Source organism: Dermacentor silvarum, chromosome 4, assembly GCF_013339745.2.
Source record: "Dermacentor silvarum isolate Dsil-2018 chromosome 4, BIME_Dsil_1.4, whole genome shotgun sequence".
Taxonomy (NCBI): domain Eukaryota; kingdom Metazoa; phylum Arthropoda; class Arachnida; order Ixodida; family Ixodidae; genus Dermacentor; species Dermacentor silvarum.
The window spans coordinates 222,303,544-222,312,902 of NC_051157.2; the positions used below are offsets into that span (position 1 = coordinate 222,303,544).

The window sequence follows — 9,359 nt, forward strand, 5'->3', positions numbered from 1 at the left end:
AAGAAAGAAAGCAGGTTTACGCAATAACGAGCATCACAGGCAGGATGTGGGCGGGAAGAAGTTAACAAGTTGTATTTTTAGGCTTAACTATAAACTATGATACTATAACTACATATATTGTCTTATGTACATACTACTTAAAAACACGCCCAGTAATGTCTTTGTCAAAACTGAGAAGGTAACATTATAAGAGACAGGGAGAGAACACAGATATAAAACAAGCAGGCATAACTGAGGTGTACTCTTGACGACAGTAAAATAATGCGCGAGGAACGTAAGTCAGAATTCTAGAACACTCCCCCTCGACAGAAAATAGTGGCCAAGGTAGTTCATTGACAGGACAAGAGCTTTGACACAACAGGACAAGCGAGGTACTGGACGCAGAAAAAAAAAGTCACTCTGCCTGACGCACAACAAAAACTGCCGCAAGAAAAAAATGCGCACCGTTGCACTTAGGGAAAGTTTCTCGGCCTCGTATCAAAGTAATAAAAAAAAAAAGTTAAACGCCTCGTAAGCTGAGCTGCTAGGTTTTTCCCAAAAGAAAACACCACTGTCGGGAATGTTGAAGCGAGATGCTTTATAAAAAAAGGGCATAGGAAGCATAGACCAGAACCATGCCGAGACCGGGTAGACACCGAGAAAGTCGGTACTACTAGCAGCTTATGAAAGTGCCCTTCTGTGAGGTGCCAGCTAAGCTGTTACACTGCTCTTTCCAGTTGCTGCAGTCTTTCTCAATTCTGTGCATTCTCTTGACCCTTCCTCTCTTTCCTATGTTTGGCCAGCATAGGCGGTGAGCCGCTCATTTTGTGTCCCCTGAATACCATACCTAATGATATCTATGAATAGTAAATTGGGGAGGGGTGGGGAATAAGACAAGTTGGGCTTGGAAAACAAAGAAAGCAGTCAGGTCCCAATGTTCGGCAAAAACTGACTCCCAGCCTGTAGGGAGAGACCAGACAAACAGTGCACATAGTGCTGCCTTCAAACGCACAGGCACTGGCCCGAGGGCAGGAAAGGGCAGAATGCAAGGAATGCATATGTTCCAAGGTAAAGCAGTGAGAAGCTCTGTGGCAGCATGAAACAAGCAGTCGCGACCAAAGTCGTGAAAGCTGTGCTCTGTTCTTGCTACGTCAAGAAAGGCACTTTGTTGTGCGAGATCCAATAGCAGGGTTAGGAGGTTCTTGCAAGAAAGATTGTCATTTAGCATGCCCTCAACTACTGCAGCACTAAAAGCACGCGGATATGTGTCAATGGAGACAAATCTTGGAGGCAGTTCTGATAACAATGCAACTCTGTCTCGTGGTCACGAAAGTGATCAATGCACATGAAAGTGGCTGTAAAGAACCTACAGATAGTGACACTTGAAATTGCACAATCAAGTTCCTCCACAGAGGTGTACTTCTGGAAGCATGGCAACATCTCGTCTTGCAAGGAAGTCAGCTAGAAGAGATTCACTTGTGCAACTTCCTTGGGTCTTGGAATTAAATTTAGAGTGCTGTGCAAAGCAGAACGTTATGGCCACATTTTCGACACAGTTATCGGAACCACCTGTGCCGACTAAAGGTGAATTCACATTACAAATCGAAACAGCCGATTCAGCCCACAGAAGAGACAGCAAACTTTCAGCAACGCCCTCGCGCATTTCCCGAATTAGTGCCGTTGAGATATGTAATGCTCTGTCTGCAAGATAAATCTGAATCTGCAATTTGATAAACACATCAGTTTACCTTTAACAAGATTACACTGCCAGATTGGCCAGCATAGGCGGTGAGCCGCTCATTTTGTGTCTCCCTTGAATACCATGCCAAATGATATCTATGAATAGTAAATTGGGGAGGGGTGGGGAATGAAATAAGTTGGGCTTGGAAAACAAAGAAAGCAGTCAGGTTCCAATGTTCGGCAAAAAACTGACTCCCAGCCTGTAGGGGAGAGACCAGAACCTTGCAGTTTTACTGAAGCAGCTTTCTTCACGGGGCAGGATGTTGCAATGTCCACAGCAGTAACCTCTGTGAGGTAGCTTAATTTTCATCATCAGAGAAAACGCCACATTGAGTACAGACACGATGGTACAGCCAAGCTAAGTGTGCTGTGTTGGCTCCCACCACAGCGATGGCTGATGAGCCAGTCATGACAGAAGGTGCAAAGTGCCAATGAAGCCAGTGCTAGTGCAATGTTGAATCATTTAGCTAGCACAGAATTGTGACACTTTCTTTTTTCAAGCTGAACACATTATACAAAGCACATGAGGTAATTGTACTTTTGATTCTCGTCAATTCGCTGTCTGTCAGCAAGAGCTGTTAACAGAATTTGATTCACAGTCAAGTGGCAACTTTTCATCTCCCTGCATCGCTACCACTGCACGCTACTGAGAATTGCTGCACGGATGATGTATCAAGAACATTCTGGAAAGACAAGTGCTGACCACCGAAGACAAAAGCATGCAGCTGTGACAACGGCCACAGCAAAGTGTAGAAGCTTATGGGTGAAAAGCTGTGAGCAATCGCTGAAGGCACAAACAGTGGCAGCATCCATGTTGACCTCTGTGAACCTATAAAAATCCTCACCAAGTCCCTCAGTCAATGTCACACGACTTGTGTGGTACATGGGAGACACCTCCATGCAGCCAAAAAAATTCAGGACCATTTGGTGAAGCTATCCCTTGAGTTAGTTTGATTAGGCACTGCACCTCAACACTGGTGTAGCTACACCCACCACATAGACCCAAACAAAGCTTTTGTGTCAAGAGCACAATGGAATGTACGTGCAGCAGTGGCCTCCAAGCAAATCAAGCCTTCCGACCTTGTAGTGGTCGCAAGTATTTAAGGTCAAACAACATTGCCTCTTGACCGAAAGAGGCCTTGCACCAGCGCTCCCCTGCAATTTCTACAGGGAGGTGTTGCAAGGAAAATTCCTCAGGATCTCCACTCTCCAGCACTCTCACACAGAAGCTGATGCTGCCAAGTTAAAAAAATGTTGAAAGTTTTTGGAGTGCGGACCACTACAGATGAAGGACTGCATTTTCCTCCAGTTTCCGGAGCCAAGTTGAGGTGTCAATTTGAGGACTGTTTAAAAGTGTGGAGGCCACCATCTCCCTTCCCTTAGTTACAGCGCTGAGTACTTCCCAGTGTGGATGAAGAGGTGCAACACGCAGCATGCTAGCTGCGACAAGAATGCAATAAATAGCTGCTGCAGCCAGCTACATGCACGACTGCTCAGTTTGAGCCATGCATGTCTACTGTATAGGGTTTTACTCCTAGGAGCTTTCTGCCACCAACTACAGAAGTTAAATGATGTGCGGTGATAGGTGCATAAATTTTTATCTATTGCGTCCTGCACCAGCAATACTACGAATTGCTTGCTCTCTTCCCTGTGCGAGACCACCACTCATGACATTATCATGACATAGCAGCCAAGACATAGCAGCACGTAGGAGAAGCAAGCAGTGAGAAGTTGTGTGGGCATTTACACATGCTATCCACTCAGGGACTTGGAAGTACTGCCCGATTAGGAATATCCGAGAATTGAATTCCACTAATGAAAGGTGCCAGCTCTTGCGGTGCCCTAACACCCATACAGCTGGAATTGCGTGACAGACGCTACAACACTGCCCTAAAACTAAGCCCATTGTTGCCAGCATGTTGTCAAAAACCTGTTGAAGTAATGGGTCAGTGTCCAGTTAACCTTGTGGTGGGCCCTCGTTGTAACAGGGTAGACAACTTACTGCAGTTAGTTTGCAAGAGATTCCCCTTGAGTAAGAGCAAGCAAGCTCTGTTCCGCACAACACTCCAGTCGATTGAGGGCCATGGTTAAAGCAGAGTGCCCCTAAAGTATATGGCAGCTGAAGTCAAGTGAAAATGGCAAGCATTTTACAATGAGCAACAGGTTCGCACTGGACGCTTTAGGCCACTAGCTCAACACTGAACACCTCAAGCGCTGAGCCATATTCATTATTGATCACTATAAACGAGACATGCATCTTGCGACATGCCATTCGGCATAATTTCTCACTGAATTAACTAACACTTGTTGGCAGCGCATTTCTGCTGTATGCCTCGTCAAAGTACAGGAAAACCTCCTTAATACGTAGTTGGCAGAGAACGTGGATCAGGTATGCACATCGTCATCCATGACGATGAGGTGGAAGTGCGCGAAGCATTGGGAGCAGGAAACACGTCCTGGCTACCGTGTTTTGATGTCACTATCGGTGGCAACTGTAGTCTGGAAAAGGCCCGTGCGTCGCAATTTTGCTATTTATGGTCGGCGCGTGTGCCATTTCAGAGTCCATGCTTGTATGCGCTGAAAAATTAAGTAAATACTACGCACTACCCATTTCGAATGTGTTAAGCGACTACGGTTTAAGCAGTCAGCCAATACATTAGGTTCAATGGTGACAGGGCGGGGGATCCGTCACCACTATATTTAAACCAGAATTACTTATTAAGCAGGTACGTATTAACAAGGTGTTACTATACTTGACAGTGCTGAAAGGGAGGGGTGTGAACCCATACCTTTCGTTTGTCATGCCTGCTTTTGCTGCCCACAGAAACTACAACTATTCTCAAAACAAATGATCAACAGAGAAGGCAGCCCACTGGTTGCGTCTTTCTCCATTGACTGCCCAAAGTAAAAGATGCCACGACATGTTTGCCTGCTGCACAGACGAGTCCAAGCACAACAGAGGGAAGTGAATAGAAGAGGGGAAGGAGGGGGAGAGCTGAACAGATGGGTCAGTGCTTGAAGCCGGCAGAGCCGACGACTCCAAGGGAAGAACTCGCTCCTCCTTTCAATGTCATTACCCCGGCTCCTGAGGTCACGACATTGTTATCAAAGTCGTTGGCCGTTGGACAGCTTCCTCAGATATGGACCGAGGTGGCGGCCGTGTAGCGGGCTTCACCATGGAGCCTCCACTGGCTCGGACGATACTGCAGGCAAGGAAGAGTATTTAGGCACACAAGACATGTTCACAGATGATGAAACGGTGCAACACAATAAGCGTCTCGTGCTTTGCGCAGCCGATTTTGCCGAAAAACATGTCCCGCAATCGTGCTCGGCTTCGGCAGCAGGCCTTACAGATGCTCGTAGAGAAAGTGACAGAGCCGCAACTGAACCCAACGTCTAAACCATCAAACATTCATTGCAAGAAAGTTTCACTAAACACAGTCTCCCAACTGCAGTCCATTTTGCCCCACTGAAACTAGAATTATTGTTCAGCAAATACAGTCGTGAATGAATGATGGCATGAGTGTATGAGTTTCTTTTGCAGGTGTAAAACTGAAACACCCGGAGCACTCAACTTGAATATGTGTTGGGCATCTTATCAGATGCTTCATTGTACAATGTGCCTCTTGATTAATTCTGGCGTGAACGCATACAAGATTGATCATATGGCTTCAGGATTACGACTGCCATTGTGCTAGAACCAAACAAATGCACTCAGCACAACACTGAACACAGTATAACCCTGCTGATACGTTTTTCACGGTTTCACGTAATATCCAGGAAACGCAAGAGCCAAGAAACAGGAAAAATTTAGAAACGAGAGTGGTGGTGAACTGCACAAAATTTTTTTTAATTATTACGTTTGAATAAAAGTCGCAGTTTCGCCCGAAAGCCGAAGCATCGATTTCAATAGCAAATTAGTAGACAGGTATACAAGGTAAGGATAGTAGTATTAACGTCCATATAAACTTGTAAACATTCGCTAATTAACTATTATATTAACTAGCATGATGTCAGTGCCGCAGCAGCTGCAAGCGATGCGACCTTTGTGCTTTCTATCACTTCAACGCAAACTGAGCGCTGAGAACACACAGCACACACAAAGCTACGAGCCGCTGATGCGCCTACACTGCCTAGACGCGTGCCCCAAATGCAGATCGTTGATGCCAGAGTACAATGCCACGCAGGCATGCACTTTTTCCTTGTCGCAGATTGCGTTCAAGATACGGCGCCCACGCGGCCGCCGCCGGAGTGAACTCCCGACAATACGTCATAGGTGTCGCCTCCGGCACTTTGGGCGGCCAATCCCATCGTCAAGCCACCAAGCCAAGCGACATGAAAAGTCACATGGTGGCTTGAGCCGGCGCTGGGTGGCAGTTCAAATTGCATGATGCGGGAACGATCCCACAGTTGCGACGCAACAGTTGGGTTACCATGGGTCCTATGGAAGCGATGCCGGGACCGGCCGAAAAACGACGTAACAGCCAGGAAAATGCAGCACCCAGGAACGTAACAGCGGGTTTCTACTGTACTCTTGAAAGTGGGCTGTTGAGGGACTCACCTTGATGAGGAGCTGTCCAGCAGGCGTCTGGGGGTTGCGGTATGCATACAGCAGCCACACGCCAACGGCAACTACGAGCACCAGGATCATGATGACAGCGACCACCGTGCCAGAGCTGACAGCGTGCGATGATGAGGAACCGTCCGATGGCATAACTGGAATTTAATCGTCGGTATTTGTGATCTGCCCTCTAATTGGCGACAGTACTGCACTGCTTTTCCTTTCAGCTCCCCAAGCCCAGCATGCATATGCACTGCACGCATTATATGACACTAAAGCGCTGCCGGAAAGTTAACAGCCCAATCAATGAAAGAAATGCTCTATGTCCATGTAAAGGGCCCATCGCAGGTTTGGAAGTAAGAAACAAAGAAGTCCAATGTGTAAATTGTGTGCTTTGTGCAAAGTATTAGTAAACCGGCAAACATTGCAAAAACGGTGGGGAATTCGAAGCAATAACCAGTCCCTGCTTCTCAGAATAGCTGATCTTTACACCCAGATGATACTGAAGATGCATTAAGCTTGTTACAGACCTACAATGCACCCACTGGTTGGTGTACTCTTTGCAAAAGTCAATTTTACTTTGCTGTAGGTCAATTCCTTCCTTGGTTGCCGAGGCAAAGTTGCATGCAGCACCAGCTTCCATTGGGCGGCAGGTGCATGCCTTGTTCCTACATGCACCTACCGTGCAGGGCTTACCGCAGCTGTGATGACCCTTTATCTATGCTTGAAAGAATGCAATCAAACATGTTCTTTGTTGCAGTAAAGATCCCTGCATGCTGTGCATCTAAAGACACCCAAATGCCTCTATTAGTTTTGTCTATTATAAGCTCTGCCACCACTTAGAAGATTTCACAGTTTTGCTGTGATTGCGAACTCATTTGTGCACACTTAATTTTGGGTTTTCTACACTCCAAGCAAAGGGTGTATCTTGTCCCCGAACAATAATTGTCATCAGTATTATTGCTTGCATTCCTTTCTTGAAATTATGAGCTCACTACGTTCCTGTCAAGAATACTATGTTGTGCTGATGTGCATGCAGTTCGTGACCAAGAAGTACCGGGTGCACAGCGTTAAAGAAAGGGAATTGCATGCAGGATTCGTGATGATTTTTGTTTGGAGACAAGATAAGCAACAATGAGTGCAACCTTTTCTAAGAGTGATCGCTAAGCATCCCTCTAATCTGGCAGCACCAGACCGTGAAATATATCCGCCTAGAGGTTGTTGATGCACAGGGAATGCTCCTGCCTTTTCGTTAAAATGACTGCAATCCATAGTGCCTCGAGCAATTGGTGGACGTTACCGGCTGCACTGTGTGCTGCTGCATCACCGTGCACATCGTTGGTGTGAATGGAAACCACCTCAGGAATAGTACCGGTCGCTGCATACAAAAGGCAAACACTTGGCGTCACTCTACTATGTTGTAAACGTGGGCAAAATTGCATCCTGGTAATGCTGTACTTCGGGATTTATTGATGTGGTTTAATGTCCCAAAGAAATACTGGGCTACGAAGACAACATAGCAGGAGGGGATGGCTCCAGGTGAATACAGACTACCCAGAGTTATTATTCGATAGCAATTATATGGACACTCCAAAGCAGATTTCTGCCGTCGGCGTCGCCGTCGCCGTCAGGTTCCGTATGTAGTCAATGGAGATGAAATCGTAGCCGCGCGCCGCCGAACGCTGTATGTGCGAGTGAAAGGGGCGAGGGACGCGCGCTTCACGGGGAGTGAACGCACGGCGGAGAACAAACGCGCGTTCTGCGCTGTGCTCCCTTAAGGGCTGCAGGTAGGCGTCTCTTTCCTCCTTTACAATCACAATATATGTAGAGCAAACGCGCCCTTCTTCTGACGCACGAAAGGCCGTGGGGGGGGGGGGGGGGGGGGCTCAGGGAGGGAGGCGACGTTTAGCTGCGGCACCAAGTGCCTATTTATATCAGAGGCTCCCGGCAACAGTCACCAACGCCGCACGCATTTTGTGCGAACGCCGGCAAAACGCCGATGGCGTCGACAACAGTGCTGTGTGTTGCGGTGTGCTGCTGCATGTCCAAGTTGTACAGCGGAATAAAACTACTATCCTTACTCCGTATAGCTCTCTACTAAGTTGCTATCGCAATGATGCTTCGCCTTTCGGGGTGAAAACTGCGACAGCTTTTTAATGCACATTGAGTCCAAGTACAAGGTGCTTTACTTGATGTTGCATTTTCATGTCATGTGAAAAAAGTGTGCTTAGTTCAGCACAGAAGTAAGAAATGCATAATACCCTTACATTACACAGGAGACACTAACAAAACTATATAAGCACTTCTTTTTTGTAGTTACGAGCTTAAAAAACCCTACCCATTATATTCAGAACGTGCTATGAATATAACATGGGAAACTTCATTTTCCTATCTGTGCTTCTAACGCCATGTCAATGCGGTCTTGGATGCCGCTGGATGTGCCGGCTGTCGATCCGATGGCACCAGATGTAATGCAGCTAGGCCCAGCGGAATCAACGCGTCGGTAGAATGTGAGTCAGACGCAACAGGTGGTTCTGGCCGTTCCTCGGTAGAATGCTCCTCTTCGAATGCAACAAAAGGTCGTTCCGTCAGCGCGCCATCATCCGCGATCTTCAGCCGTGCGTCCATGGACACTTTAGTTTTTCCCGCAAGACTTGCGCGTCTTCTTTAAGCGAGCGTCTCCTGACATATCACCGTAATATGAAAAAAATGTGCGTGAGCCGCATGAATGCAAGGCGTAGCAGACGACCGAAACGGGAGCAATGAAGGACTGATAGCGGCGCGCGCAAAACACAAATAAAAACAAAATGGCCACCTCGGTCACTCGCGCCAGCCAACGGGAGGGGCGAAACGGGTAGGGGGGACTTGTCTTGCGAGTGCGCGCTCCGCCCAATCAGAGGCCTGCAACCACCCTTCGGGAAAGCGGCGAGGCTTCAGCTTGAGCGGCGCCAATCCGTTCAGCTTGAGCGAAGTCATTTTGAAGTGGCGCAAAATGCTCACAAAGAAACCAGCTACAAAACAAGCCCAAGATAGCGACGGTCAGGTGGCGGCTGCGCCCGCGGGCGTGCGGGAAGTTTGA

The 9,359-nt window shown here is 47.4% G+C and overlaps 1 long non-coding RNA gene across 1 annotated transcript; it reads right to left on the minus strand.

The window, feature by feature from the left end:
• Positions 1-1,919: 1,919 nt before the first annotated feature.
• LOC119451001 (uncharacterized) lies at positions 1,920-7,658 on the minus strand. The gene is made up of 3 exons (XR_005191600.2): positions 7,581-7,658; positions 6,281-6,435; positions 1,920-4,922 (listed from the first exon to the last, which is right to left on the minus strand). It is a non-coding gene; the product is annotated as an uncharacterized LOC119451001 (long non-coding RNA).
• Between the last annotated feature and the right edge of the window lie 1,701 nt (positions 7,659-9,359).